The sequence below is a fragment of the Opisthorchis viverrini genome (assembly GCF_000715545.1).
Source record: "Opisthorchis viverrini unplaced genomic scaffold opera_v5_56, whole genome shotgun sequence".
Lineage (NCBI taxonomy): Eukaryota > Metazoa > Platyhelminthes > Trematoda > Opisthorchiida > Opisthorchiidae > Opisthorchis > Opisthorchis viverrini.
Window position 1 is genome coordinate 719,396 of NW_008751713.1, and position 23,217 is coordinate 742,612.

Below are 23,217 nucleotides of genomic sequence, written 5' to 3' on the forward strand. Positions count from 1 at the left end.
TCTGGGAGCAGAAGTGTGCGGAAATTTCCGCACCCGGGTGCAGAAGTGTGCGGATTTTGTGCGGAAATTTCCGCACCCGAGTGCGGACTTGGTGCGGAAACTTGTTTCACTTCCGCACTGGTTGCGCACCTGGGTGCAGAAATCTGCGGAAACTGCGCGGAAATGAACGCATCCGGGTGCAGACGTTGTGCAGAAATTTCTGCACCGGTGCTAACTGGGTAGTTTCGGGCTGATGTACTGGTGTGTATGGCCGGACTTGGCAGAGACGATCCCGGGCACCAGTTTATCTGTCCTAACATTCCGAGGTTTTGGGGTGCATCAGCTTTTAGTGTTATGGGGTAAACTTGTATGTGGGTTATGAGGGAAGTCGGAGAAGTGTCATGAAGGCGCATGACTTCCAGTTGAGGTTCTGTTTGGTGATATAATGAAGGTAAATAATTGGGGGACAGTAGAGCGATCGTGTTGTTTTGAGTTGGCCATTTGGGAACTTGGATGGTGGCATCCGCCAACGAGACACGTACCAGGAAATTTCCCCTTGGATAAATTTGGTGGCGGAATATGAAATTTTCATGGCGAACAGTAAAAATACGCGTCGGAGCCAGAAAACGAATTAGCACTCTTCTATTTAGGCGAGTGTAGCGCGGCTTAGCGTAGAGGGGCCGTTCAAAATGAACCAAAAGCTTCTTGGGCTACCCGCATAGGAGGGGTTGCCGGAACTGTATATGCGAGGTTCGGTAACGTCTACTTTCGAAGGGAAGCCAATGTTCTGTGAAATTGAGTTTTTGGACCTAACCAAATAATTAGCTCAAGCTCAAGTGGTCCTTCCAACCAGAAACCACGAAAGTCTTCTGTCGTTTGCGGTGCTTGTGTCAATTTAGGAAGAAACCCCCAATCCTAGCTGCCTGGCGTCTATGGCTGCCGCGATACCAACAATATTTTTAGGGTTAATTTATCCTCCTTACTGGATATCTGGATTACAGAAAAATGGGAAGGGAAGGGTGAGTTGGAAGTTGCGTGTGCCCGTTGGACGGACGATCGGGACGGGTTTTTTGGAGGAATGGACCGACTCCAGATGAGACAAATTAACCAGCCCGTTGGCATCCGTCTGGACCAACTTTCGCGGCAAGAGGTTGCGGAGAACGTTTCATCATTGGTTTGGATGCAAAAGTGAATGAAGTTATGGACAGAGGTTAGATGGGTCTTGGTGTAGTATACACTGTCAATTTGATCGATTTGTATGTGAGCATTGGTGATGCACAACCCTGCTTACTTGGTTTTGGCTCATGAACTTTGCTTCTGTTTTCCATCCACCGAAATTGTCGTAAACCACCACTATTTGCACTTCATTCCAGGCTGCTATTGGTGTCGTTTTGTGAGTTATTCTTCTGGTTGGCATGGTGTCCAGAGCTCAAACTTTACTTGAAACCCGGTGGAGCCCTCTACCCGCAATTCAACTCAGCGGAACCACCGCACGATATGAGTACACTCGAGCTACGAGGTCTTCGCGAGCACCCCGCAGCGCACCGGTAAATGCGCGCAACTAAACCGAATTGATTTGGATGACATCCGACGCACCGCTGACGAGAAAAAATGGTAAGAGAATGATCTTTTCTTTAGCATAGATTACACGGATCTCTGCCAATAGCCGCGCGTAAATCTGGGCGGAGCTCCTGGCTTTATTATCCGGAACCCGACCTGTTTGTATATTTCTCCACTCACAATCTAACTGATTGGATCTTATCGTCTAATGAGCAGTATTGGTCATGCAGCGGTTATGTCCTCGTAAATAAGCACAGATGGCCGCCCGGTCAACAGACGTTCAGCTTAATATGTTCAGTCGTTCGGCGCGCGCAGTTGAGCAGCCGCAAAATGGATAGAAACACCTGGTATTACACTAGAACTTATAAGTAACTTTTCGTCCCGGCATTTAGCCAACCCATGCTGAAAGCCAAAAAGACCAATACGGCCATTTCATCCGCGTTTGGGGGCAGGCACTTCAAATGATTCATAATAAAAATGTCACGGCCGTAGAGCGATTCCGGGTTCTTGAAATGGGTGGAGGTAATTTCTATTGAAAACTTCAAAATCTAGTAACATCATGATAAGTTGAGACTGGTCTGCGTCGCGACTTCAAACACAAGGCAAGCACAAAATCACTAGAATTTAGATCCAAAACAGATTATAGCCGGACTAATGGGGTTGTAAAACAAACTTAACATGAAATTTGTGGACAAAATTATGGAGGAAAACTGGTAAGTTCGCAAAAACCGGACCCAAACCTGGATCATTTCTTAGGTATTCGGGTTCTGCCTAACTTGCATTTTTCAGCCAATTAGATGGCCTTGGATATGACGCAGTGGTTGTACTATGGGCAACAGAGTGGCTGATTATTCACTTAGTGAACTCGTTCAACTGCACAAATGCTGTGGTCTGGCTCCCCTGATCCAAGTGGGAGAAGGTCGAAAAGATCACTCATCCACCAAAAGAATTTCTTAAATGCCCCATTTTTATCATTTTGATAACCGAATTCTGCGTTTTCTCGTAGCTAAGGAGTTATCCACCTGCTGCCTTCGTGCCCACTGGTTTAGGTTTGGCATTATTGCACAAGTCGCTTCAAATGATCCACCAAACAAGTGAAAATTTCCAACAAGCCAGCTTTTTTCGGACGTCCGGCTTCATTGTGCCAACTTCATTTTGTAGCCTTTCGAGAGCTCAAAATGTTTTTTCTACTGCAGTGGTTTGAAAAGCCGCTTTTGCTAAAGAACACCCTTTTATGCTATCCTAGAGCTACCGCAGCTGGATGACCCACCTCTGCGGCAGCTTCACAGAGAGTGGGAGCGGGTTTGAATAGCCACGGCTGCACGTCCAGTGAAACTACCATTGAGCGCTATCTTTAAAGTGGCGCTAAATTGGTTACCGTAGCAGTGTACAGTGAGTTGCGCACTGATATATTTACACGAATATAATGATCTTACTGTGCACTTGTCGAACGTCATGCATAAATCTTTGCTAAGGCTTCTACCTGAAAAACAACCTCAGGTGTACAAAAATTTGTCTATAAATTAAAGACACTGTGTTCAACCATCTACAGCCGACTATTATCTGCATAAACTAAGGAAGTCCGCACTCGAATAAAAGCACTGTCCTAAGGCTGATCACGAACGAAGACATTGCCATTATCTGCAGCAATCTATTCGGAAAATAATAACCCCTTCCACCGTGCAGCAATAGGGGCAACATTAACCCGAATATTTAATTCCCGGAACGTGGTTTTATTTTATTATTTTTATTTTTTTTCGGCAAGTTCTGAAGTATGTTATCTGAGGAGCTTTGGGAGTTGTGTAACTGGCGGTTGCAAAAACGTAAAAGGTCACGAACTATATCTCTGAATTTTTGGCGTTAGATTTCTTGTCACGAGCGTGGATGAGTAAATGTGTCGGCGCAAATTTTGGTGTTGCGGTTTGTCGTTACCCTAACAACTTATATAGACAAATGATAAAGATGTCAGGTAAAACCACGATGCTGTGTTAAGTAAAACGTGGACCTGGCTTATAGGAAAACCTTAAAAATACCTACTTTGGTGTTTGAGGAAATTTGACGCGGGTAGACGGATAGACATCATCTGTTTGCTAGCCAGAACTTCAAAGTCTGGTAAAAATTCTTTTTAGACTCCGGGAGTTCCGTAGCACTTTAAGGAACTTTTGCGTAGCAATTAATTATTTACACTCACCCATTTCCCCGAATGTTCCTCACATGAACCTGATCTTGCCAGTATAAATCCTTCGATGTTTTTTTTCATAGAGACCGGCAACCCCTAACATTACCCTATGCCTACATTCTGGCACTCATACTCCTTGGCTCACAAGAAACAGTGGTCCTTCGATCCTTTCGATAATTTGAAATCATCCCACAATTTACAATACGGGCACCCTCCAGTAAACCGAGGACTCCGTTTTCCGGCACCGTATACAGGCCCTTCTTCAATGTTTGTAAACAGACTATGTTGGGATTTCAAATGTTTTGTCAGAGTGTTTTTGAGAGAGAACTCCAGGTTTCGGGGTTCATGTACGCTTGACGGGTTTGGGCACGTTTGGTTCTATCCCTTTGAATGTGTCGTACGGGTTAGCATCTCATCTAGCCCATGTTCTTGTCGACCTGTCACCACCGACCTTCACTTCCACAATTGTAGCTGGAATGTCCGGTCACGTTGGCGGTCAGGGCTAAAGCTGAAGTGTTTTTGGCACGGCCCAACTGAGATTTTTAAGGTATACTCTCTTATTTCCTCAAAACGGATATTCTTCGACCTGCATCAAGTCAGCGTGTGATGTCACAACTTCCTTTTACTTTCCCTGATCTGTTGTTAGATCCTGAGTCTTCAGTGCCCAAAACTTGACTGTGTCCAGAGATGCGCCTCGGAACCAACTGATCCAGCTCACGACGCCATTACTCTTCAAAGCTGGTTGATAGAGGATCCCGAGAAACTGAGGGCCTTTCGGTGGTTTTTCTCCTAATTAACTCAACAGTGCTTCCTCATTAGAAGGATCTCATACTACCACAGCTCGTGCAAATCCCAGAGTGAACTAGCCTCTTTCCGAACCGTACAGCAAATTGCATGCCTTCCAACTCCTGCTGCAAAGTGTGATCCGCCTTATTTTAGAAGAGTATTACGTTATATCGACACACCATCCTCTTGGATTTGTTAGCGCATGGAATGCCGTCAGCCAGATTCTATGATACATCGCGTCTGATTGTGTCACTCTGAGCTCAAAAACGACCATCTTGACAGCACGTAACAACTCAAAACTACCTGCACATTTTGACGGCCATGAAAGTTCAAGACCCGTTTGCGTTACCCAGTACTAATTCATTTTGGGAATGAAAAAGCTCCTGTACGTCCATTGGCATCCAAGACTCGCGCCAATCAAAAAAATTCCAAACCATAAAAGGTCAAAGCTGCTTTAATTTGACTGCACAGGTGGTTTGCAATCAACTTGGTTCTCGTTTTCCTGACCAATCTGCTCCAGTCAGTACTGTCAATGTAACACTTCAACTAGGCAACCATCTCATTGAACAAGCATGCAAGCTATATCACCGTTGATTAACGGGTGCGTGACAGGCGTGAACTCACCGTTTCAGCCTACAGCTTACTGATTCTGCCGAGCGATCTGGGTCTTTATTCGATTGTATCAGATTCTGCTGGGCCCACAACCGTTCCTTACAACACTGAGGCCAATTCTAAACATTTAGGGCCTTTGACGCCTCTACCAACACCGGAGTGTACATTCACGTATTCACGGATTCACAGAATGACAAACAGGCTTTTGCCCAATTTCTTCGGGTCGTTTTTTTTTCTTGTCGGTCAGTGGCTGTCGTTTACCTGAAAGGGACAAGTTAAAAAAGGTGTGGCACTGCTCTTTATGTTCTCAGCGCAGGGCAGCATGCTTGCCAGCGGGACGTTCCACATAAATAAATGTCTAATAGTGCTTTAAACTGGGTTCCAGAAGGATCTTGGACAACTCTCGGAGAAAGGTCTTTCCACGCAGCCACTACCCTAAATGAGAAAGTTTTTGTCTACTGAATATGTGCGCTCTGAGCTCGAAGATCTTCTTACTATGTCCACGCCGTATGTACTCTTCAAATTCCTAATAATAATAACGTACATTCCCAAATTGTGGGTGGCATACCGTCTGGGATGATCATGCGTTTACAGTCAGGCTGGGGTATGATAGGGGATTTGCGGGTAGTGATGATTGCGCCAAAAAGGGGACAATGTCATAAACAGTGGGAGGTACTCGATTAAATAATAATAATAATATGTTTCTTTTGCAACTTGTAGGGAACAACAGGCATGAGCTCCGAATATTTCAGTGACTCAGTTGGCTGACATGAACTAAAACTGGAAAACCATTGCTGGGCATGAGTGACCTTGGGCGGTTGGGTAAATGGCCGTAGTCATAACAAGCGAAGGTGGAGGTGGAGATGGGATAATTCGAATTGGGAGAACACGGCAAGTTTAGTCTCAAAAATATGGTGCAATCTGAGAACAAACAGACTCACCGGTTGCTCTGTTGCTGGGAGGTCAGTTGAAGGGGTTAGGTTGGATGGGGACACAGAGGTGGCTGAATTTGAACGAGTAGTCCAATAGGTTGAAATCAATGTCATGGTGGTCGTTGGGGTCAATCAAACGAGTGGGCAAGAGGGCACATTTGAGAGGGGGAATGGAACAGTTGCGGGTGTGCTATCAAACTGAGGATGGTGGTGCCATGCCGTCATTGGCCTGACTGGCTTCCGTTTTTGGACAGCCCCGTGACGGACGTCACATTTGTGATGATTCGACTTGGGTATGCAGTCCATTAAGCAGCGGTATTCATTTCAGCCCGGTCGAGGAAACCAGCTGGAACAAAACCGATATGGGATTGTAGGCTTTCTTGGCCCGTTTGGTGATCACGGAGTTGTAGATCATAGGTCGGGTGGAGTGGAGATCAGCTAACCAGGTCGTCCAGAGCGGGCATTTCCAAAGTTCAAAGCTTGGGAAGGTGAGGGGATGGGAGGAGTTTCGCAAAATATGGTGAGTTTGAGGGGATATGAAATGGGATAATATGCATTAATATACATAGGAAGAAAAACTTGGCGTCTGATGCAACTAGGGTGATGACAAGTGATTGCATGGAGTAGGAAATAGATACATTTGTACTTAGTAGGCTAGCGACCAGGGGCTGGGTTTGCTAATATGCGGTATTATATTACAAGCGATCTAGTAAAAACCGATATATCCGCGCAAAAGCGTGGTATGGGAATCAGCTGTGTAAGGGCTGGCGGGAATGGAACTCTAAGCTAACTGGTTAATCGAGTGTTTGTTACATGATTTGGATAAAACCAGGAGAGAAAGTGGGTGCTTGAGAAATATTCACCAGTCCCCGAAGCACTGCTATCAGCTCTAATCTGTAGGTGATGCATAGCGATTAAAACTTTCGTGTCTACCAGTGGAAGTGGTGAGTAGATGTATTCTCTGTTTGGATGACGGATTGGGCTTTGGTGTGGTGTAGCCTCTGTCCTGACGAAAGCAGATACAACTATGCTCGCCGATCTAGGTCATTGCATTGCAGAGTATCCTCAGGCTATCCCAAGTGATCTGTTATTTTTGTTTTTATTGTTTTTTTATGGATGAAAGTCCAGTTGCATAAGTCTACCGAGGCGAGCCCAACACCAGTAGCAACAAACAGAAGTCAGCAGTACCTTTCTTGATTCCCTGAATTTAAAGGCCAGACTACCGGCACTGACCACTGGCACTGACCCTTTACGGGTTTTGCAATACCATGAATTCGACTTTTGTTTATAATCGACATACTGTGGCCCCGACTTGTGCCCTAGCGCCTCAAAGCACCACCGCCTGGCTATCCGTACCTTACGCCAACCACCACTGGGCGTGGAATGCCCCTGCTATACACTCCCGTATTTCCTTAATTAGACACTACACCAGCCCATCAGTTTTGCGTCGCCTCGGTCCTGCTTCTTCCGCACAATTGCTGCATTTGGTACCATCCTCTGGTGCCACTGATACAACGCCATAAATAATCACAAATCGCTCTTGTACCTGGGTGTCCGCAGATCTCTGCGACCTGCGGCACCATCCTAGCGTTAACCGTATACATTACGTCAAGTCTCGGCACCTTATTCACACATGTATTCAAGTATTTGTGCGGAACGTACCGCAAAACTAAAATCTCATATTTTTTCGAATCCTATCCCATCCACGGTTCTTTACCTATTTTAACACTAATTAAGTATTGTTCAGAGCGGACCTTCAATCAGTTGTGCTCATCAGGGTTTCCGGCTCTTCGTTCTTCATTGGGCTTTTTGGATGCTCACTTTTGACAGCGGGGCTCAGAAGGGCCATTCTAATAATTAAACTACTTGCCCCCTACATCACTTCTTTTCTGCTTCCTGATATCCATACACCGTAGCTGGAGAGGAACATTCGAGCTGCTGTCCTCACAAAAGTTGGAACCAGTCCGATACTAGCTGATCCACACCCTTGTAAACTAGTGATCTCCTCTCAGGCACTGAGTACCGGCTGCTGTGCATACATTGGTAAACTGACTGATATTATCCTTATTATCCGTTTAGAGTTTTTCTTAGAATAAAAACAAAGCTTCCTACATGAGTGAACATCTGCTTACTTGCTTATCTGTCTCTCTTTACCAGTACGACAAGCGCGTTTGATTGTCACCAACATAATCGTTCCTGTCAATGTGCCGCCTCTGATCTATGTTCACAAAATTCAATCTAATCTTTCATCTCCCATAGCTGGCTGGGACTACCCGAGGATCTCGTAATACGATCTCAGAACTCTGAGATTCTTTTCCTCGCATCCCCTTGATAAAACACTCCTCAGCCAAAGCCAAAGTATCACGTGATGCCACCAATCCCATCTTCCTCTTCCAAGCGGTTGTCGGAACCTAAAACCCTATGGTCTCTCTCCGTAGTAGGTCAAGGGAAGCGCCTCACAGCCAGGAGTCTCTGGTCCAAACCCCCTCGTTTTGCAAGGCCGGTTAACAGGGAACCCCAAGTGGCAATAAACTGTTCAGCATACCAACCGATGTCTCTCTGTATTCTCAACGCAATAAATCTTCTCTCGCTGCTACCAGAAGGATCTCACAACCAGAAAGACCTGGAAAGCCTCAAAGCTCGTCTACGAAATAAGCAATTTGAACCGTCCAACTCCAAAGCCATGCAGCCAATTGCACGTCTTATAACTCATGGCTCAAATTGCGCTCCATCGAATGAACAAAAATCCTACCCCTTAGGTTTATCAGAGCATGGAAAGCGGTGATCGGGTCCTAATATTAGGCGTGCCTGAATAAATTCCACTTGAACATACGGGGACTGTCACCATTATCAATTGTGGCATACTTGACACAAAATTCACACCTCCGCAGCTCCGAAAAGTGAAACCATCTTTGTTTTGCCCAATAATATTGCGTTTGAATGATGAACTTAATGCCATGAGTCTGCTTACATCGTGGGATCCCCTCTCCACCGCCGAAAAATTCCGGGCCATAAAAAATAAACTACTAGTACTGGATTGCTAAAGCAGCTCACCTAAATGATACTATCTAAACCTCGAAATCCGGTACTGCAGTCCATCTCATAGGACCTTATTCAGCTCGTCGGTCCGTGAATATGGGTTAATTTGGAGTGATTATTACAGGACCTTGCTCACCGAACAGCCACTAAAGTCAGCATTGATACACTTGAGCACGATATACGAAGACCGTTCACATCAAACTGCAACTTACAAAACCTGTCGAATTGCATGCGCTCTTTTGAAATGGCTGCTAAATTTGCTGGGCCGTTACTTTCCCTCATTAAGATAAAAATGTTTTCGGTACACCTGCTTTATGACCAGACGAACGCTTCGTTCTGAGGCCCCACTTATGAATATTTGGATCTCACGAATACTTAAATATCACCCCTCACTTTGGATCAGCCAAATCAATTACACCTACCTTCTAAATACCCAAACGTACCATGTGCTAAATGAAACGATTGACTCCGAATGCGTGCACAATACTGGTGCTTCAAACCTCAACTGCAGTTGCCCAAACGCCCCGTAGAAGTGTTGTTCATTCAAACTGGCTTGTCCCCGGTCTACATTCACACGATCCTTCAACAAAAGGGAAGTTATCTATGAGCATGCATCTGCCTGACTCTCTGTGTCAATCTCCGTCTCGCCCAGAACCAGCCGCCACGGAACTGCTTATCACTACTCCGATCGCGGCACCCTTGGTGGTCGTTACGGGGCTGTACATAAACCGAAGTATGTCAGTACGATGATGGCATAGCACTGTTATACCCAGTGAGATGGCACTCCCGCTACTATTTTCTTCGGAATCTCGACCACAACCCCTCGCTCACTCAAGCCTGTAGTCACAACTACGAGCAAATTATTCATTCGCTCCCGTTTCTGGGAAGAGCTCTTCCGTACCCGATGAATTTTCGCTCGAATGTGGCTAGCATGGTTTTCTGCTGCAATTTTGGCTTGCCTCCTCCACAAGTTCAAATCCGTATACGGTGTTTGGGTCGTCCAATCTATTAGCAACTTGCCCCCGTCCAACCTATCCCCTGCACCTGACTTCCCTGCAACAGTGCAACCACTGAGTGTGCTTAGTTCCAAATTAAACCAAATTTCTGAGAAAAAACTCGCCATGTGCTCTCAATCCGAATTATTCCACCTCTATCTCCTTTTTCCCAGGTGTCACTTCGGCCATTTATCCAATCCCACAAGGTCGCTCATGGCCAGCAATGGTTTTTAGCTTCAGTTCATGCCGGCTGGCTATGTATTTGAAATAGTCGGACCCCATGCCCCTTGTTCCCAACAAGTTTGGAAAGAAGCATTCTATTACTATTTCATCGGATATACCCTACTGTTTACGACATACTCCTCCTTTTTTGCAATCCGCACCCCACAAATGCCCCCATTCATGCTTCATTCTAACTGTAAATATTTGATCGTGCCAGACGATATGCCACCCACATGTTGGGAATAAACATTATTATTTTCATTATTTCCGTCAATGAAACTAACGAAACTCTAGCCCATAGGCTTTTATAGCTTAATCTGCTGCGTATTCAATCGTCAGTTTTTACACGGATGCTCCCATGATACCCTTTTACCTTCAATGCTTCAAGATTGCTTCCAGCTCTAAACCAGCACCAAACAATTCAGTATGCTCTTACTTCATAGACTTTCAAGAATTCGAGCCCTCCATCACTAATGTATCATCCATTACGTTGACAATTGAAAGTCCCCACCTTTACTCCCTCCTTATTTGTAACTACCGCTCCACTTCTGTTTTTAGTGTGTGTGAACTGACATTTGATTGTCCTCATCACTTCATCCATTTGGCCTTGAGGTCACTCGGCCATTTGTAGCCGACTTTGTGCACGCAAGACTGCCTCACGTGGTAGCCCGTTAACTCCATTGGTTTGTACTTTTGTAGTTCAAGTGGACCATTTGTTTCGGAAAAGTATCTACTGTCGAGGTTTGTATACTTTGTGAATTTATCGTGCATTAATAGTACCATATAGAAACCCAGCTCCCACTTTGTTTTGTTTTCCCGAAGGTTCTGGTATTACGCGTCACTCGAAGATACCGTTTGCCTGTTATAGCTACCTTTCTCTAAAAAAACTGCAAGTGTCTCCAGCATTCTCGCAGAATTCTCTTCAGGTTTTGGAAAACTGATGCAACGCATCTTTCATTCAGAACGGTGACTACACCAGTTGTTGACAGCATTTGGTCTCGTCAAAACCCCCATGAGGTGCTACCCCCACAAGTTTCGCTTCCACGAAACTACGCCTTTTGACTCAATCATTCAACCGCCAAATCTAATTGCATAGCAACTTTCCGCTCAACTGCGTCCTAAAAATTTAGCAAAGATCCTTCGGAGGGTAAATCGACGTTGTTTCGACCACCTCACAATTGCGTAACATACACAAAACCAAACTTACCAAGTGCATGATGAAACCGCGTATCCTGAAAGACTGGCTGGCTTGGACCTTTTATGTTTCCACTATTCCTATCCACTTTTGTCCTACGTTGATACCGTTTCTGTCATCCACCAATCCCTCCACATTCACCACCCCTTCCGGCACCATGCACCCACCACACTGAAGATGCGGAACGCCGCACGTTTCATAAGTTTCAGCTGCACACCCCACACTCAGAGGCTCCCTACCCAATTAGCAGACCCACACCGAACCGTTTGCCATGTGTTTACACCCACTCTACCCAGTATCTCCCTCTTTATCATCAGCGCTGAATATATCTTGACCGACTCTGAACTCCAGTCAACCCTGCTTCATGTAAAAAACGCCGTTCGCCCTATTGTAGGTAGTGCTGAATTCCAACTTAGGCGAGATCAGTAAGTTCACAATTGGTACGGTTCATTCGCCAATAGGCCTATCAACAGTACTGTTTACTGTACTCTCGTTAGTGCCAAAACTCCATAACCTCGCAGCTGATTTCGCCGCAGCACGACCATTCCGACTTATGGGCCCAGAACAAGGCTCTCAAATGAGACTTGAAATATGAATATTTCAAGCCCTCATTACATAATCCACTGCTTTGGCAGGATCACCTAAATGTTGAGAAGCTGGAACGTCTGTTTCAAATCGGAACATCATGCAAGCCTCAGTGAAGATAGTATCCTGAAAGAGACTACAGAGGTCACCTAAATTTCTACAGAGTAGACCAACCGATCCGAAGTAGTAGGTTGCATCCATATACCACCACTGACCTCTGTCTATATTGCCGGATTGCCCTGTATCAACCCTCTTTGTGGACGCCATTCATGTGCCGGACGAATTCAACCCGCCGGATATCCCCTGGTCTTCCACGGCAGGCCATACCCAGCACGCCTCAATGCTTGCCCAACTTATTGTAGGGGGCTGATCTGGTACCAGCACTAGTACCAGCGCCATTATCGACCTGAAAACGGAAACCGGAGTTCCGATCTAAGAGAACGAGACGGCGATTGTTGTGATCTAGATCATGTGTACTACCGATTGAAATGTAACTGCGGATGGTGACACCCGAAATGACCAAAGTTCCGTGCATTTTCGTGCAAATCCACCCAACCGGGTATTGTACCAGTATTGCCCTGAAGAACGGGATACGGAAATAGAGCGATGACATCTCTGTTGATGCGGAGGTGTAAATCGACGACGTAGTGTACGATTTAAACTAAAAGCTGCCATTTACCTGGCCAGTTCGTCGATACGGGCGTGGATTGAGGAAACAGTTGTGGACGTCGGAGGAGTTTGTGTTAAGTGAGCAGCAAGTTGATCCACAAAGTTCATGGAAAAGCGAACATATACCGCCTAGGGTCAGCTTCACATTCCATTCACATAGAAGGCCAATGAAATACGCCGGATTTCAATCAAACCAGACGGATTGGCCGACACTTTTTACGGTTGATCTTATCAACGGATTGCGGGGACATTGTGGGTTTTAAAATATTGGAATATGCGGTTTTAAAGGAACCTTTTTTCTCATTTGGAGTAGTTGATGAGTAACCTTTATCCGAAGTTGATCCGCGCTGTATTAGGGACCCAGTTCAGGTCATTTTTCATTCGAGCCCCCGCGCTGGTGAATAGTTGCTAGACCCTAAGAACTTAAGTAGCGGTGCTCAGTATTCGAACAATCAAATTGAATTTTCCAAAGCTACGACGTATCCCTGATGGACTGAAACAGGCAGGCAACTGACTTAAAAAGTATCAGTTCATATTTTGAGCCCATCTCGGCATCCTGGGGTCCCAATGATGCTGAGAAAGTATTCCAAATGTAGGTTTCTGCCAAGTATAGAGCTGCCTCAGTGGACAATATAATTAGGCGATTGGCAAAAATATGGAAGTAGATTTGAATGATTTTTGGTTTGCTTACATGCACAACCAAATGGGACATTTTGAAATAAAACGCTTTATTATACTCGACAACGTTTTTTAGCTAAGAGCATTGTGCGACCAGAGTCCATTAAGAAACGGCGCAATATTTTTTTGCCTCTCTTCCAGTTCAACGAAAGACACTGAATGAAAAGAACAAACGCAACCCAAGGGGTTCAGAAAAGAGCGTTTGTCCTGCGTATTAGTTGGTGAAATCGTGAGACGTGTTAATATGTTCGTATGAATCATTTAAGCCGGCTACGAAACTGACCCGCGTAACACGGAGGTCTTGGTGGGCCAATCAATGGTGGCGATTGTGGTACGTATGGGCGGGGCCGTCAACTACAATGCGCCCGATTTTGGATTATGTGATGGAACCAGTCAAGAATGTCACTATTACCACAACTTTTCGATTTTTTATTTTTGTGACCTATGAGGAGTTCATGAGAGGTTCCGTAGGATTTTAATAATAAATAGAATCTTAATTCGGTTTATATGCACTGCAAAAGCGTTCTTAAGTGTTTTTTTCCGGTTATCTCCGTCTCCGCGTAAGGTGTAACATTTTTTATGTATAATCCTCGGCGCCTTACCCGGTTTATACATGGATGTGATGGGAGTGTTTCCGACAACTCAGTGATATCTAAAGCGCCATTCAGCAATTATGTATAACTATACAATCGAAAATGAGGTATTTATCGTGCAAGTCCAATTTGTATGTGACGAACTAACGATAAACTGTTCCCGAGGTTGTGGTAAGAACATCAGACCCATGGTGTACACGTTCCATGACAGATTGCGAAGGAAGGGGGCCATCACTGACGTGGTGTCTGCGTAGTATTCAAACAAAATGCTTAAGGGTCCGATATGTGTGCACTGTCCTTAGATCAGACCAGGGGATGATTTTCCCCATGCCTCATCTAGACAAACCGTGACAAGCTCCAACTTTTCTTTAGTATTTATCTGGCGTTTACCAATAACTCACTCCCGGCGTTCACTACCTCATTTCTGGAGAAGTCAATATGAGGTTCTGATCTCGCGCTCTACCTGTGCGGCGGAGGTGAGCTGATGGTCTCTGTGCTCCTCCCCCAGTTTGAATTTACATAAGTCAGAACCTCGTAGGATGCGTATCAGTATCTGGCTGTCAGTCGTTTTGGAGTACATTCGTGGATTCCGACCACGCGCTCGTCCGCAGTCGCCTCTTTCGTCGCTTTTCAGGGCTGCGTAATGTGCAGACGAATCGCTTAGCAACTGACAGCTTGGTGGATCCCGAAGTTACCTGACCATCTTCTGAACTCTTTCAGCATCTCCACCGTCAAATATCAGTTTGCACTGAAACGGATCCGCCACATCTTCGCACAAGGTTGAAAGCTATGCATGTGACACGTCGATGACAGATCCATTCAAGTTCTACTATCAGACCGAACAGAGACCTTCCAGTCACTAAATTCGTGCCCTAATTACTGAGTAATCTCTCCCGGGAATGTCTGAAGATCGTTTGTTTGAGTCACACTACCGATCCCCGGAATCACCTGTGAAGGAGGCCATCAACGATCTAAATGGTGTGACTATCTTCAATAAAGGAGGACACCTCGACCGCTTGGCCGATCACTTTGAACAATTCCCGTGATAACCTGTAATTGCGGTACAACCCCGGACGATGAGTCTGGAACCCCGTACGGCCTCGGGAGTTTTGTTTCATATGTTCTCAGGCTTTACAGATCTGCTGGCCCGGACGTCCTCCCGCTCGCATTGTTCAAAGGCGGAAGTAAAGTACCCATCTAGCAGATGTTTGATTTATTTTCATGCACCTGAACAACGGAGAAAGTCCCACATAAGTGGAGAGGATCGGTGATAGTGCCCAGTTAAAAACGGACTAGGAGTCAGGGCGGTGATTACGGGGGTTCAGCTTCACCTCAGTAGTCTTGGCGTCACTTGTCCTTTGTTGGCATACGGTGGTCCGTGAAGCACTAACTAGAGCGAAGCAAGAGGGATTTCGGCCTGGTTCAGGTTGCCTTGACCAATTTTCACACTGCGGGAGATACCCGAACAATGCCATACGTATTTATTATTTTCTTCCTTACGTATAAGCGACCTACAATGTTGGTGCTCATTGATCCTCAGGGCACATTCGATTCGGTTCACCTATCATTCTTTCCAACACACTCGGCCAGAATATAACAGGTTCTTTGAATTTTCGGAATTACGAGCTGTTGAGAGGTACGGATGGCTTAACAAAAATTTCCGTACACAACATCGTGTCCGTCAAAGGTGCTCACTCTCCCCAGTCCTGTTTAATTTCGTGGTCGATGAGATAATGAGACGAACACTGGAAGTCCTTCAAAACGCTGATGTTCAGAAAGTTACTGGCGAAAACCTTGTCCATTGACTATGTAGGCGACGTCGTTCCGTCGTTTGACTAAGGAAGGCGTAGCTGTTTTTGGGCGATCTGACCGGAGTCAGTGTGTCTTTTGGCACGCGCTTTGTACTCGCAAATTGTAACGTAATGCCTCTGGATTTGTAAGCACTGAGCACATCACTTACAATCCAGGAATAGGCAAGTGAGGTTGGATAACTACTTGGAAATTGTATTAACAGATGGGGTCGATGGATGACTCTGCAAGGCTCGGGTGGCGTTTTCCAGTTTGAGTCACCTGTGACGTCAAAGGGGCATACACATGAATCTCAAGAGACGTGTGTATCATGCTACAGTGGTAGCTGTTCAGTTGTGTGGCTTTTAAGCCGTGACCTCTCTAAGCATCTCCAGGTCTTCGACAACCGTTGTCACAGAAAAATAGCTCATGTAGGCTGGTGTAGGCGAATTCGTAGAGAAGGAATTCGAAAGTGTTCGGTTTTGCGGCGGAGGCTTTACTCGGAGTATGTGTCCAAAAGCTCAGTTGGTTGGGCTGTATGGTGTATAAACCGAATAAGCGTTTACCGAATAGAATGCTGTTTTCCGTGCCCAATCCAGATTGATGCAAGAAGAGAGGTGGTCAACCTTTTACCTGGTAGGATGTATGAAAGAGATTTCGAAAACTGGGTGCTGTTGGTGCTACTCGCCCTCCAGGAAGGGGAACTCGTGATTACAACTTCGCCTGGTTGAAGACGCCGCAAGATATAGCTACTAAACCATGTCAATGGTGTTCTTACCGTCAGTTTCGATCCAGACTGTCTGAATGCATGTGCCTAGGGGGTGTAAGCACCTTAGAATAATTCTGGTGCGCTAGCACTAAGTCCGCTCCCCATCCACCTTTATTTCTTTCATCACAAAAGGCTTCGAAATAGATTATGGTTTTACGGCCGCGAAGCACTAGTGTTGAACACTGATATGCTTTCGATGACGAAGCTGGTTGTGGTTATGGATTCACCGTGGTAGACTGAGTGGCTGGCTTTGAGGTGGTCGCGAAAAGTCCCCGGAATCCGTAATTCTGTTGTATGATCCCCGGGGTCTCCAGCGCTCCTACCGACCCCAACGGTTCATCATTGAACTGAATATATTCGTAGTGGCACTTGGGGTTGGATACCGCCATATCTACTAACTGTGCCTCGTATATGCAACGAGGCCTTTCGTTTGTTGCAGTCGTCCTATCCATTACAATCTTCATCGACAGCATGACATCAGTGTTCAACAGCGATGCTTCAATTGCGTACAACCATGATTTATTTGAAGGCCTTATTGTGAAGAAAAGTAAAGATGTACGGGGAAGAGACTTAGTGCTAACTTATTGCAATCATTCCGAGGTGCCTACACCTCTAGGCACGTGTAGCTCAAGTAGTTATAGTGTCCTCTTCAGGCTGTACAATCACCCACACACAATCCCTTTCCTTCAGGGCTCACATCCATTGCGCCCAAACCCAAGGTTTCGTCCTTTTCCTTCATAGGAATGATGGATGTTAGCTGGTTGTAGGTATACTGTGTTAGCCTTTTGCTGTAAGAGCTAGGGTCATCACCTACTGTTCAGTGAAGGTTGGCTACAGCAGCAGCTATACTCCATGGGTTCGTCTCAAGGTCTACCCTTATCCCAAAGCAATCAGAGATCGATTTGAACGATAGCATGGTTACTCTTCCGTGAGGGTGATTGAATGGTGAACCTTTGTACATTCTTGAAGCGTATCAGTACCGAATCATGGGTTGCGTGTTGTTGCCTGTAAATATCATAGAGCTAATAACGTGTTGATACGGTACCTATCCGGCTGCCTGAAAGAAAAACTGCCTCTTTGGGTTATTCTCCACCACAGGTGCTCTGCAGTTTATTCTCATAGCATCTCGATCTAGCAAGGGTCAACCTGAGAACAGGCGTAATCTACGGACCCAGTTGTGAGTCTGCCGTCGAGCCCACATACAGACTTACTATCCACAACTCAAGTGCCCGTTACAAACTCCCTGTAATTGTTTGATTAGTCGGGAGCACGAGTAGTCTCTCTACTGACGGGCGAAGCCTCCTTCTCGCATAAATAGTACATCGTCGCGTTTGTCGCACTCCCCAGAATACTGTCATTCATCAGTGCCGTTTGCCTAGTCTCAGAATCTCGTCCATCTTGTTAGACTGTACACATTGCACGCTATGACTTATCCACTTGGAGCGTACGAGGGATGAACCTACAGTTCCACCCAAAAAACCTTATGGTTATATCACTCGGGCACGTAGCTCGAGTGCTGACCTCATTTTATTGCGTAGCCACTTTCGCAGCATTATCGGTAGCGTTGGTAGAGGCTAGTCGCTTTAACTATAAACTCAGCGGTGCTCTGCTAACTTAAAAATCCAATGTTTCGCGGTGGCAATTTCATCCCCGACGTCCAGATTTCATGCGCACCGAGGACGTCAAAAGACTTTCAGTGTTTGACCACTGCTGTTTTCGGAACATTGTGCGAGTCTGGTGAGAACACCAGATAAGTGATGTTGAAGTATATTGAAATAACTTGACCACGATGGATGAACTGATCACACTGCATCGGTTGCGCTGGTTTGGCCACGCGCTGCGTATGCCAGTCGACCGAATTCCTCGAAAGGGTCTTTCCGCACAACCACATGAAGAGTGGAAGAGAGCCAGAGGCGGTCAAACAATGACTTGGCAGCGAAGTATAAAAGCCATTACCAGAAAACTCAGCCGCGCTGATCACTGCCGTCTTCCTGGATGGGGACCGCGAGACGGACCATATCAATGGTTGGAGCCACTGTCACACATGGCCCAGTCACACCCTCAATGGCGCTCAAGCATCCAAACCTGCACTCCACAGCTCCCTTCCCATCCCCCACTTAATAGTCCACTGAGTGTTGTATTCACTCACTAATTTATCAGCTCCCGCATGCAATGCGCAGCTACCTCCCCACCTCCCCCAATCATCGGTGAACGAAACTGTGGCAGCTACAACCACTGTAAGAAAAGTGCGCCGTCCCTACAGCTGACAATGATGATGATGGTACCTTAAAAGTGGACCATTCGGGCTATCTCAGGCCTGTCACCGCTGCCCTGCAGTCAAACATTTGGACTAAAGTCTTCCGTTGAGGGCCCTGATCGAGCTTCGTCTATGTTTTGGTGCCGTGACAGCATCTCAGCCCACATAAAACCATGAACTTTACATATAAAAGCAAATTCGAACCAAATCTTTCTTTGAGTGGTGACACAAACCGGGTCGCCTCATTCGCTACACAAGGCAGAGAGGATGAGCGGAAACACGCGAATTCTGACATCTATCTTTCTTCATTTTTACGACAGTTAAGTAGTTTGTATTACTGATGTGCTGCTGTCAATGATGGGGATGACTGCAAAGTAGGTTGGTTCGTAGGAGTCACTCATCTTTCACACACCGTCGTTGGCATGGCCATATGACCAGTCACATCGCCTTTCCGCTCAGAATTCTCCATTTGCATAAGCCAACACTGTAACCACATTTTTGTTTCCGCTTCCTCATTAAGAGGTAGCAAATTTTCGGATTTCGCAACGCATTGCGTACTAATATGTGTGCCGCCTTTTCCTTCCACAGGTCCCTGAGCCATGAGCAAGGTGAAATGATTGCCCTAGTTTCACATACTTTCGATATATTCTCAAGACTAGTAAGTATCAGTGTACTCCAAGGTCCTTCGTCCTTTCTTGTGCTTGAAATACCCAGGTATAATTTATGTTATAAATGTTCATTCGCTTCTGTCATGTACATTTACATACGGTGTTTAATAGGCCGAACACTTCTGAAACCCCATTGTTTTGAGTTGCCTAATACACCTGCACACCAACTGCCTGTTTAAGACATATGTCTAGGTTCCAGGAAGCTATGCTTCATTGTGCTCTTTCGCAAATGAAGTAGATCTTGTTCCATATTTCCACATCAAAACGATTACGTTATCATTAATGTGACTCAGTCCATAAAGGACAGCGCTAAATACTTATCTACAGGAAACATAGTTCGTATGCTGATACCTCTTGACAGCCTGTTGAATGCTTCGTGAACAGTGACTTCGTAGTCCATTTTGACTTTGCTGCATAACGACATTGTTTGAATTTGAGGTACTCCTCGTTCGAAACTCAGAAAATTTATTCCAGCCAAGAGCTCTACTTTTTCCAATCTAACTTCACCATGTATTTTCGATCGCTAGCGAGTATCATGGTTTCGGTTTTTCTTGGTCGAATCAGATGTGGATCCAGTGGGTTGAGAAATTTTTTTATACGATTGCACTAGTAACCCGGGGTGTGAGAGATCGTGTTGTCGGAAAGTGCCATCAAAACTTGAATCTAGTAGTTTGCTATCTTAAAAATGTTATTGTGTATCACGTCTAGTATCACTTTCTGGTTTTGGTCCTAGGTGTTCCGCTGAATGAGGTATGGGCTGCCAACAGGTGTAGATATCCTATGGGTGGTTAGGGTTTTGTATCCGACCCCCGTTGCGCTGTTCCCAGCATATGTTGTTCCGATAGTCAATACTTGAAGTGATACTATATGCGAAAATTTGACGACCTTCACTATCGAATGTTGTCGACTTGGATTTCCTTGGCTCGTTAAATTTTGTTTTGCATTGCATGGGCCGGAAAACAGAGGCTGATTTAAACATACACCTTTGAGCTTATTAGCTCAATAAAGTTCAACAAAGTCATTGGATATCGGTTGGCGCCGTTATATCATTCATACGAGTTACCGATACTTGGGCACTGTTGCTCCTGAATGTTTGGCACACCTTAATCTCATTTACTTGCGCGAACCTTTCTCAAAGTTAAGTTCTCCAGTACTGAGAGCGTCACGCTTATTTTCGTCCCGACTAAAGTAAGGCCACACTTTTCTCGAAACTCGTTATGTCAGAACATCTGGCGTACTCACTCATGATGGCTCCAGATGGTTCAGTGGTTAGAGCGCGAATTTCCTGACCAGAAGATCTGTTGTTCGAACCTGACTTCTACATCTCTACATCTCATCTCTACATCTCGTTTAAATTTGGCCAACCTGACAGTATCGTAGCCCTCGAGCTTCCTTCGGGTGACATGGCTGCTAGGTACCGAAAGGGTTACAGATGGTTAGAGCCGAATTTCCTGACCAGAAGATCTGTTGTTCGAACCTGACTTCTACATCTCTACATCTCATCTCTACATCTCGTTTAAATTTGGCCAACCTGACAGTATCGTAGCCCTCGAGCTTCCTTCGGGTGACATGGCTGCTAGGTACCGAAAGGGTTACAGATGGGGGGATCTTTGGAAAAAATGCAAAATGTTTCGATGTCTTTGTGTTGAAGATATCCTGTCTAGGCATGGAAATTACACGCAATACTTGGCTGGCTTCATTCGATGTAGGCACCTTTTCATCAACTCAGCTGCTGTTCTTCCATTTCGACTAACCATGCCAGGGAATATCTCCTTTGGGTAGTGCTGTTCACTTGATTTGTTTGTTCTACGCCCTACTGGTTCTGGTATGTATGGGTGCTTACTTCGCTACTCTGATTTGTTCACTTTAGCTATATTCTTTGCGCTCTGTGTGCTCTCTCCGCCGACTGAGTTTGCTCTTACCTGTCGGAAGCCCTGCTCCACGATTGAACTTGCAGCTCTTCCGTCCTTCATCCACCGTTGTTCCTATGAGATGGAATTTTTCTGGTGGAACGTGTGCCTCAGACGAAGTAAGTTACTAGTGCCGTCGAGCATCTGGTGAATTAGATATTCAAACTGCCTAACTTTATTTCTCATTTACTGCCTAGCCACATCCTTATAAAATAAGTACACTTATTCATTGACTCAGTTAAGTTATCGTATTTTGTGGAACGAAGCTGTATTTGGCATTTTCGGAAATACTAATCTTGGAATCAATGCTGAAATTGTTCGCTGGACAATCCCCAGTGTAGTCCTAACCACTGTTTCGCACATGTTTGGTTTGGTACCCATTCATCCAAAACAACCCCTAAGTTGGAACAATGACTGCGCAAAGATCAAGCTGTTCCCGTTGATGCCAACCCCTTCCGTGGGAATTCACCGTCAAACCTAGACTCATTCAGTGGGAGCATGGATCAAAAAGCGCTCAGGTCCCAGTAATGATGATTGCGCACCCTGTTCTGTGCTCTGCGACCATGCTGCAGTATGGAGTTCCGGAACTTCGACTCTTCGACTAACATACAATAATGTATTGAGCGCTTTTGACCACCATTACGGGGCGAAATTGCTCAGTGGTTAGAGCGCGAATTTACTGACCGAATGGTCTGAATCCTTTCAGCTGTTGAGCTGTAGCAACCATTTGGTGCCTAACTGCCATGCCACCCGATGGTTGCACGAGGGCTGGGATACTGCTAGGTTGCTCAAGCCTACAGAGAGGAAGTCGAGAGGCACAGGGCGGGTTCGAACCACAGGCCTTCCAGGTTGGTGATTGGAAAGTGTGTCGCGACTTGCATTTCTGCCTTGCGGTCAGGCTTTTGAGCTTTGGTTGAGGACCCTAATCGTCCTCCTGTCTAAGTTTGGATGCATTGGAAGCATCCCAGCCCGTGTATAACCATGATAAAGCTAAAAACATTCATGCCATATCGGTCGTCGCGTGGCGTCACCAGCTGGGTGGCCTTATTTACTGCATACAACAAAACGGGTAGGCGAAAACCCATACCTTCACGGTTTCGCTCTTCTACAACATCCCACCAAGGACTGACCGTTTTACTCGCCATGCATCCATCCCAGCTGCAGCTTTTCCGCGTCCGACTTCAGTAACTATCCTAAACAATTTGAAGTCTGTTTTCAATCTGCGAAATCCCGTCTACTTATCTGCCTTTAGTGTTCGCACACTCGAGCAGGCAGGACAACAGGTGGCTCTTACTCGTATGCTGGATTACCTCTGTATTGATGTATGCTGTCCGTCAGAAACAACGATACAGCACGCAATTTCTGTCCAGCTCATGGTTGAGCACCTCAGATGATGTAAAGGCCACTGGACACGCCTTCGGTCTCAGAAGTGTCCGAGTGTATTCTCTACTCAAGCATCATTGTGCTGCTGGTCTTGACGACCATCCATCTGCTCTGTTTAAGGATATCGATGGGTTTGTCAGCCATCGCCTGTTTAGCCTGTTCAGTTCTATCTCATCATCATCATTGTCAGCTGTAGGGACGGCGCACTTTTCTTACAGTGGTTGTAGCTGCCACAGTTTCGTTCACCGATGATTTGGGGAGGAGAAGCAGGTAGCTGCGCACTGCATGCGGGAGCTGATAAATTAGTGCGTGAATACAACACTCAGTGGACTATTAAGTGGGGGATGGGAAGGGAGCTGTGGAGTGCAGGTTTGGATGCTTGAGCGCCATTGAGGGTGTGACTGGGCCATGTGTGACA

At 45.8% G+C, this 23,217-nt stretch overlaps 1 protein-coding gene across 1 annotated transcript in view; it reads left to right on the forward strand.

Annotated features, from left to right (window-relative positions):
- The window catches only part of T265_03798 (hypothetical protein), a gene marked incomplete at both ends in the record, with an annotated part of 38,149 nt that overhangs the window by 3,787 nt on the left and 11,145 nt on the right, over window positions 1-23,217 (forward strand). The window lies entirely within an intron of this gene.